Genomic DNA, 8541 nt, shown 5'->3' on the forward strand with positions numbered 1-8541 from the left:
TGTCTATTTAGTTCTTTGGCCCATTTTTTGATTGGGTCATTTATTTTTCTGGAGTTGAGCTGTAGGAGTTGCTTGTATATTCTCGAGATTAGTTGTTTGTCAGTTGCTTCATTGCTATTATCTTCTCCCATTCTGAAGGCTGTCTTTTCACCTTGCTAATAGTTTCCTTTGATGTGCAGAAGCTTTTAAGGTTAATTAGGTCCCATTTGTTTATTTTTGCTTTTATTTCCAATATTCTGGGAGGTGGGTCATAGAGGATCCTGCTGTGATGTATGTCAGAGAGTGCTTTGTCTATGTTCTCCCCTAAGAGTTTTACAGTTTCTGGTCTTACGTTTAGATCTTTAATCCATTTTGAGTTTATTTTTGTGTATGGTGTTAGAAAGTGTTCTAGTTTCATTCTTTTACAAGTGGTTGACCAGATTTCCCAGCACCACTTGTTAAAGAGATTGTCTTTAATCCATTGTAAATTCTTGCCTCCTTTGTCAAAGATAAGGTGTCCATATGTGCGTGGATTTATCTCTGGGCTTTCTATTTTGTTCCATTGATCTATATTTCTGTCTTTGTGCCAGTACCATACTGTCTTGATAACTGTGGCTTTGTAGTAGAGCCTGAAGTCAGGTAGGTTGATTCCTCCAGTTCCATTCTTCTTTCTCAAGATAGCTTTGGCTATTCGAGGTTTTTTGTATTTCCATACAAATTGTGAAATTATTTGTTCTAGCTCTGTGAAGAATACTGTTGGTAGCTTGATAGGGATTGCATTGAATCTATAGATTGCTTTGGGTAGTATACTCATTTTCACTATATTGATTCTTCCAATCCATGAACATGATATATTTCTCCATCTGTTAGTGTCCTCTTTGATTTCTTTCACCAGTGTTTTATAGTTTTCTATATATAGGTCTTTAGTTTCTTTAGGTAGATATATTCCTAAGTATTTTATTCTTTCCGTTGCAATGGTGAATGGAATTGTTTCCTTAATTTCTCTTTCTGTTTTCTCATTATTAGTGTATAGGAATGCAAGGGATTTCTGGGTGTTGATTTTATATCCTGCAACTTTACTATATTCATTGATTAGCTCTAGTAATTTTCTGGTGGAGTCTTTAGGGTTTTCTATGTAGAGGATCATGTCATCTGCAAACAGTGAGAGCTTTACTTCTTCTTTTCCAATTTGGATTCCTTTTATTTCTTTTTCTGTTCTGATTGCTGTGGCCAAAACTTCCAAAACTATGTTGAATACTAATGGTGAGAGTGGGCACCCTTGTCTTGTTCCTGACTTTAAGGGAAATGCTTTCAGTTTTTCACCATTGAGGATAATGTTTGCTGTGGGTTTGTCATATATAGCTTTTATTATGTTGAGGTATGTTCCTTCTATTCCTGCTTTCTGGAGAGTTTTGATCATAAATGGATGTTGAATTTTGTCAAAGGCTTTCTCTGCATCTATTGAGATAATCATATGGTTTTTATTTTTCAATTTGTTAATGTGGTGTATTACATTGATTGATTTGTGGATATTGAAGAATCTTTGCATCCCTGGGATAAAGCCCACTTGGTCATGGTGTATGATCTTTTTAATGTGTTGTTGGATTCTGATTGCTAGAATTTTGTTAAGGATTTTTGCATCTATGTTCATCAGTGATATTGGCCTGTAGTTTTCTTTTTTTGTGGGATCTTTGTCAGGTTTTGGTATTAGGGTGACGGTGGCCTCATAGAATGAGTTTGGAAGTTTACCATCCTCTGCAATTTTCTGGAAGAGTTTGAGCAGGATAGGTGTTAGCTCTTCTCTAAATTTTTGGTAGAATTCAGCTGTGAAGCCGTCTGGACCTGGGCTTTTGTTTGCTGGAAGATTTTTGATTACAGTTTCAATTTCCGTGCTTGTGATGGGTCTGTTAAGACCCATCTTTCTATTTCTTAAACATATTTCTAAACATAGAAACCCATGTTTCTATTTCTTCCTGGTCGAGTTTTGGAAAGTTGTACTTTTCTAAGAATTTGTCCATTTCTTCCTCGTTGTCCATTTTATTGGCATATAATTGTTGATAGTAGTCTCTTATGATCCTTTGTATTTCTGTGTTGTCTGTTGTGATCTCTCCATTTTCATTTCTAATTTTATTGATTTGATTTTTCTCCCTTTGTTTCTTGATGAGTCTGGCTAATGGTTTGTCAATTTTATTTATCCTTTCAAAGAACCAGCTTTTGGCTTTGTTGATTTTTGCTATGGTCTCTTTTGTTTCTTTTGCATTTATTTCTGCTCTAATTTTTAAGATTTCTTTCCTTCTACTAACCCTGGGGTTCTTCATTTCTTCCTTTTCTAGTTGCTTTAGGTGTAGAGTTAGGTTATTTATTTGACTTTTTTCTTGTTTCTTGAGGTGTGCCTGTATTGCTATGAACTTTCCCCTTAGGACTGCTTTTACAGTGTCCCACAGGTTTTGGGTTGTTGTGTTGCTGAAACTTTTTATTAGACTGAAGTACCACCAGGTTCAGTACAGGTATCAAAGAAAACATCCTGTTTTTAAAGGATCACATAGTGATTTTGTCCATAAGGTTTAGTGGTAAGTATTTCAAATTATACTGAGAAATCAGCATAGGATGGCAGGAAACATCAAGTGTGAATATTGCATTCATGCTTCCTGCCACCTGAGAGCCTAAGGGAGAATTGTCTGTAAAGCAGATCACCTGGAATGATCTTTAGTTCTTTAGTGATGCAAGAAACAACATTTTCCTGTCCAATATGTCAGGACAAACTAAATAGATGAACAGTCACAGATCAATAAACACACAAGAACTCATCAAACAGGAATTGTTATTTAAGGGAAGTAATTTTATGATAAAATTCAGTTTAGTCAGGGCTCTGATATAAGGATATATCAGTTTAATTCCAAAACTTATCATAAGCTTAATTATTAAAATGTTTGTTTATATTCACCTATGTTCTCAGTTCAGTTCAGTCGCTCAGTCGTGTCCGACTCTTTGCGACCCCATGAATCGCAGCACACCAGGCCTACCTGTCCATCACCAACTCCCGGAGTTCATCCAGACTCACGTCCATCAAGTCAGTGATGCCATCCAGCCATCTCATCCTCTGTCGTCCTCTTCTTCTCCTGCTCCCAATCCCTCCCAGCATCAGAGTCTTTTCCAATGAGTCAACTGTTCATGTGAGGTGGCCAAAGTACTGGAGTTTCAGCTTTAGCATCATTCCTTCCAAAGAAATCCCAGGGCTGATCTCCTTCAGAATGGACTGGTTGGATCTCCTTGCAGTCCAAGGGATCCTCAAGAGTCTTCTCCAACACCACAATTCATAAGCATTAATTCTTCAGCGCTCAGTCTTCTTCACAGTCCAACTCTCACATCCATACATGACCACAGGAAAAACCATAGCCTTGACTAGATGAACTTTTGTTGGCAAAGAAATGTCTCTGGTTTTGAATATGCTATCTAGGTTGGTCATAACTTTCCTTCCAAGGAGTAAGTGTCTTTTAATTTCATGGCTGCAAACACCATCTGCAGTGATTTGGGAGCCCAAAAAAATAAAGTCTAACACTGTTTCCACTGTTTCCCCATCTACTTCTCATGAAGTGATGGAACCAGATGCCATGATCTTCATTTTCTGAATGTTGAGCTTTAAGACAACTTTTTCACTCTCCTCTTTCACTTTCATCAAGAGGCTTTTTAGTTCCTCTTCACTTTCTGCCATAAGGGTGGTGTCATCTACATATCTGAGGTTATTGATATTTCTCCCGGCAATCTTGATTCCAGCTTGTGTCTATGTTCTAGTCTTCCCTAAATCTGCTGGCACAGCTTTTGGTTTGTGAGGGTACACATTTCAGGGTAAAATGTGCTTATTTTAGTTTCCCCACCATTTTTCACCACACAGTATCATTATCAGTCGACTAATATTTGTGGAGTTTTGGTTACCCTTCCCACATCTCATTTCCATTCAAGTCAGACAATCACAAATACCTTTAAATTGATGACACTTTCTCATTTCTTACAACATAAAATCCAAGTTCCTCAGTAGGGCATTGTATGTTTCCAAGCCTCTCCACAATGTCTTTCCTCATACGCTAGAATCCAGGTCAACCTCAAATGCTGGAGGCTGCCCTGTAACAGCAGACCATATAAGTTTTCTGGAGATTTTGTCACATGTCTCTTCCTCAAAAGAGCCCCCTCAATTGCTTTCTGATCTCACTCCCTTGTGCTTTTAATTTTCAGCTCATTCCTTTCTGTGTTGGTTTTTGTGATCCCTAACACATGGAGTTGATCAATTTCCCTTCCTTTACACCATCCAATCCCAAAGAAAGGCAGTGCCAAAGAATGCTCAAAGTACCGCACAATTGCACTTATCTCACACGCTAGTAAAGTAATGCTCAAAATTCTCCAGGCCAGGCTTCAGCAATATGTGAACCGTGAACTTCCAGATGTTCAAGCTTGTTTTAGAAAAGGCAGAGGAACCAAAGATCAAATTGCCAACTTCTGCTGGATGATTGAAAAAGCAAGAGAGTTCCAGAAAACATCTATTTCTGTTTTATTGACTATGCCAAAGCCTTTGACTGTGTGGATCACAATAAACTGTGGAAAATTCTGAAAGAGATGGGAATACCAGATCACCTGACCTTCCTCTTGAGAAACCTATATGCAGGTCAGGAAGCAACAGTTAGAACTGGACATGGAACAACAGACTGGTTCCAAATAGGAAAAGGAGTATGTCACAGCTGTATATTGTCACCCTGCTTATTTAACTTCTATGCAGAGTACATCATGAGAAACCCTGGGCTGGAAGAAGCACAAGCTGGAATCAAGATTGCTGGAAGAAATATCAATAACCTCAGATATGCAGATGACACCACCCTTATGGCAGAAAGTGAAGAGGAACTAAAAAGCCTCTTGATGAAAGTGAAAGAGGAGGGTGAAAAAGTTGTCTTAAAGCTCAACATTCAGAAAACGAAGATCATGGCATCTGGTTCCATCACTTCATGAGAAATAGATGGGGAAACAGTGGAAACAGTGTTAGACTTTATTTTTTTGGGCTCCCAAATCACTGTAGATGGTGTTTGCAGCCATGAAATTAAAAGACGCTTACTCCTTGGAAGGAAAGTTATGACCAACCTAGATAGCATATTGAAAAGCAGAGACATTACTTTGTCAACAAAGGTCCATCTAGTGAAGGCTATGGTTTTTCCTGTGGTCATGTATGGATGTGAGAGTTGGACTGTGAAGAAAGCTGAGCACCGAAGAATTGATGCTTTTGAACTGTGGTGTTGGAGAAGACTCTTGAGAGTCCCTTGAACGGCAAGGAGATCCAAACAGTCCATTCTAAAGGAGATCAGCCCTGGGTGTTCATTGGAAGGACTGATGCTAAGGCTGAAACTCCAATACTTTGGCCACCTCACATGAACAGTTGACTCACTGGAAAAGACTCTGATGCTGGGAGGGATTGGGGGCAGGAAAAGAAGAGGACGACAGAGGATGAGATGGCTGGTTGGCATCACCGACTCAATGGACATGAGTTTGTGTGAACTCCGGGAGATGGTGATGGACAGGGAGGCTTGGCGTGCTGCGATTCATGGGGTCGCAAGGAGTCAGACACGACTGAGCAACTGAACTGAACTGAACTGAAAGAAGTATAAACTTTTGCCTTCTTCCCAATAACACCAAATAGAATTTACATAGTGGGCATGTATCTCAACCTCTTACTAATATGCACAAACAAATATTTCTACAAACACTGCTACCCACTGAATTTTTGTGTTCCCCCAAAATTCATATGTTGAGCACCTAATTACCAAGGTATTTCTGTTAGAAAGATGATTAGGTCATGAGGGCAGAGCTCTCATCAATGGGATAGTACCCTTATCAAACAGACCTCAGACAACTCCTTCCCTTCTGCCTTGAAGGGACACATCAGGAAGATGACTGACTGTCTATAAATCAAGAAGCAGGCCTTCTCCAGACAGAAAATCTGTTTATGCCTTGATCTTCCCTGCCTCCATATATGTGAGAAATAAGTATTTGTTGTTTAAGCTACTTGGTTTATTGTATTCTGTTACAGCAACCACGATGGATTAAGACAAACCCAAAATGACATTCAAGCATTATGCAAATTAAGCATTATAGATAAAACATAACTATTGTTTACATGCACAATAAAAATTGCATTTCATAATATTGCTTATATACAATATAAATATATTTTTACAAATATATTTATATTTATAATATAAATATATTTGCATTTATATACAATATAAATATATTTTCTCTGTCTATATATCTGTGCATTCACCTGCGACTGACTTCTGCCTAGAGAATATATCCTTTAATATCTTATTCTTGTTAGTGTTGCTAGTGAAAACTTCCCTTTATTTTATTTCAATAAAATTATTTTTATTTCATCATCATTCTTAAAGCATTTATTGTGAAGAATGTAGAATTCTGTGTTGACAGGTTTGTTTGTTTGTTTTCCCCCAGCACTTACTTCGTTATTTGTGACTACTACTGTTTCTCCAGACATATGTCTAGGAGTGGGATTGCTGGGCATATAGTAGTTCTATTTTTAGTTTTAAAGGAACTTCCATACTCTTTTCCATCATGGCTACACTAATTTACATTCCCAGCAGCAGAGTAAGAAGATTCTCTTTTATCTACACCTTCTCTAGCATTTGTTGTTTGCAAATTTCTTGATGATGGTAATTCTGACTGGTGTGAAGTGATATTTCATTGCAGTGTGATTTGCCGACTCATTGGAAAAGATGCTGATGCTGGGAAAGATTGAAGGCAGGAGAAGAGGATGTCAGGATGAGATGGTTGGATATCATCACCAACTCAATGAACATGAGTTTGAGCGTACTCCAGGAGATGGTGAAGGACAGGGAAGCCTGGCGTGCTGCAGTCCATGGGGTCACAAAGAGTTGGACACAATGTTCGTTCGTTAGTGACCAAACAAACAACAGCAATTGGTGATACTGAGCATAATTTCATGTGCTTTTTTGCCATCTGTATGTCTTATTTGGAGAAACGTCTATTTAGATCTTTGCCCCTTTAAATTGGGTTGTTTGTTTTTTTCATATTGAGCTGCATGAGCTATTTGTATTTTGGAAATTAATTCCTGGTTGGTGGCTTCATTTGCAAATATTTTCTCCCATTCTCAAGGTTGTCTTTTCATTGTGTTTATGGTTTCTTTTATTGTCAAAAAGCTTTTAAGTTTAAAATTTAGAATCCATTTGCTTATTTTTGCTTTTATATTCATTTCTCTGGGAGATGAGTCAATAAATTACCTTGCTGTAATTTATGTCAAAGAGTGTTCTGCCTATATTTTCCCCTAAGAGTTTTATAGTGTCTGGCCATACATTTAGGTCTTTAATATGTCTTGAGTTTATTCTCACTTGTGGTATTATGGAGTGTTGCAATTTCAGTCTTTTACGTGTGTCTGTCCAGTTTTCCCAGCATCACTTATTGAAGAGGCTGTCCTTTTTCAATTGTACACTGTTGTTTCCTTTGTCATCTATTAGGTGATTGTAGGTGTGTGGATTTATTTCTGGACTTTGTCCTGTTCCACTGATCTATATTTCTGGTTTTGTGCCAGTTTCATCCTTTTTTGATGGCTGTAGCTTTGTATCATAGTCTGAAGTCAAGAAGCCTGATTCCTGTGGCTCTGTTTTTCTTTCTCAAGATTTGTTTTGGCTATTCAGGGTGTCTTGTGTTTTCAAATAAAGTGTAAAATATTTTGTTCTAATTCTGTGAAAAATGCCATTGCTAATTTGATTGGGATTGCATTGAATCTGTAGATTGCTTTGTGCAGCACAGCCATTTCACAATATTGATTCTTCCAATTCAAGAACATGGTATATTTCTCTGTGTCATCTTTTATTTCTCTCATCCATATTTTAGTTTCTGAAGACATGTCTTTGGCCCAAATAAGTAGGTTTATTACTAGATATTTTATTTTGTCATTGTTGTTGCAATGATAAATAGGATTGTTTTCTTAACTTCTTCTGATCTTTCATTGTCAGTGTATAGGAATGCGAGAGATTTCTATGTGTTAATTTTGTATCCTAAAAGTTTTCCAGATTCATTAATGAGCTCTAATAGTTTTCTGGTAGCATTTTTAGGATTTTCTATGTATAGAAGCATGTCAGCTTCATACAGTGACAATTTCACTTCTTCTTTGACAACTTGGATTTCTTCTATTTTTTCTTCTTCTCTGATCACTGTGGCTAGGCCTTCCAAAACTATGTTGAGAAATAGCAGTGAAATTAGCATCTTTGTTGTGTTTTTGATGTTAGAAGAAATGCTTTTAGTTTTTCATGATTGAGAATGATGTTTGCTGTAGGTTTGTCATAACCTTTTTGATATTGAGGTAGGTTCCTCTGTGCCCACTTTCTGGAGAGTTTTCACCATAAATTGGTGTTGAATTTTATCAAAAGTTTTTCTGCATCTCTTGAGATGATCATATGATTTTTATTCTTCAGTATTTTAATATGTTGTATCATATTGATTGATTTCCATATATTGAAGAATTCTTGCATCTCTGGGATAAATTCCACT

This window comes from Bubalus kerabau, chromosome 2 (assembly GCF_029407905.1).
Source record: "Bubalus kerabau isolate K-KA32 ecotype Philippines breed swamp buffalo chromosome 2, PCC_UOA_SB_1v2, whole genome shotgun sequence".
NCBI lineage: Eukaryota > Metazoa > Chordata > Mammalia > Artiodactyla > Bovidae > Bubalus > Bubalus kerabau.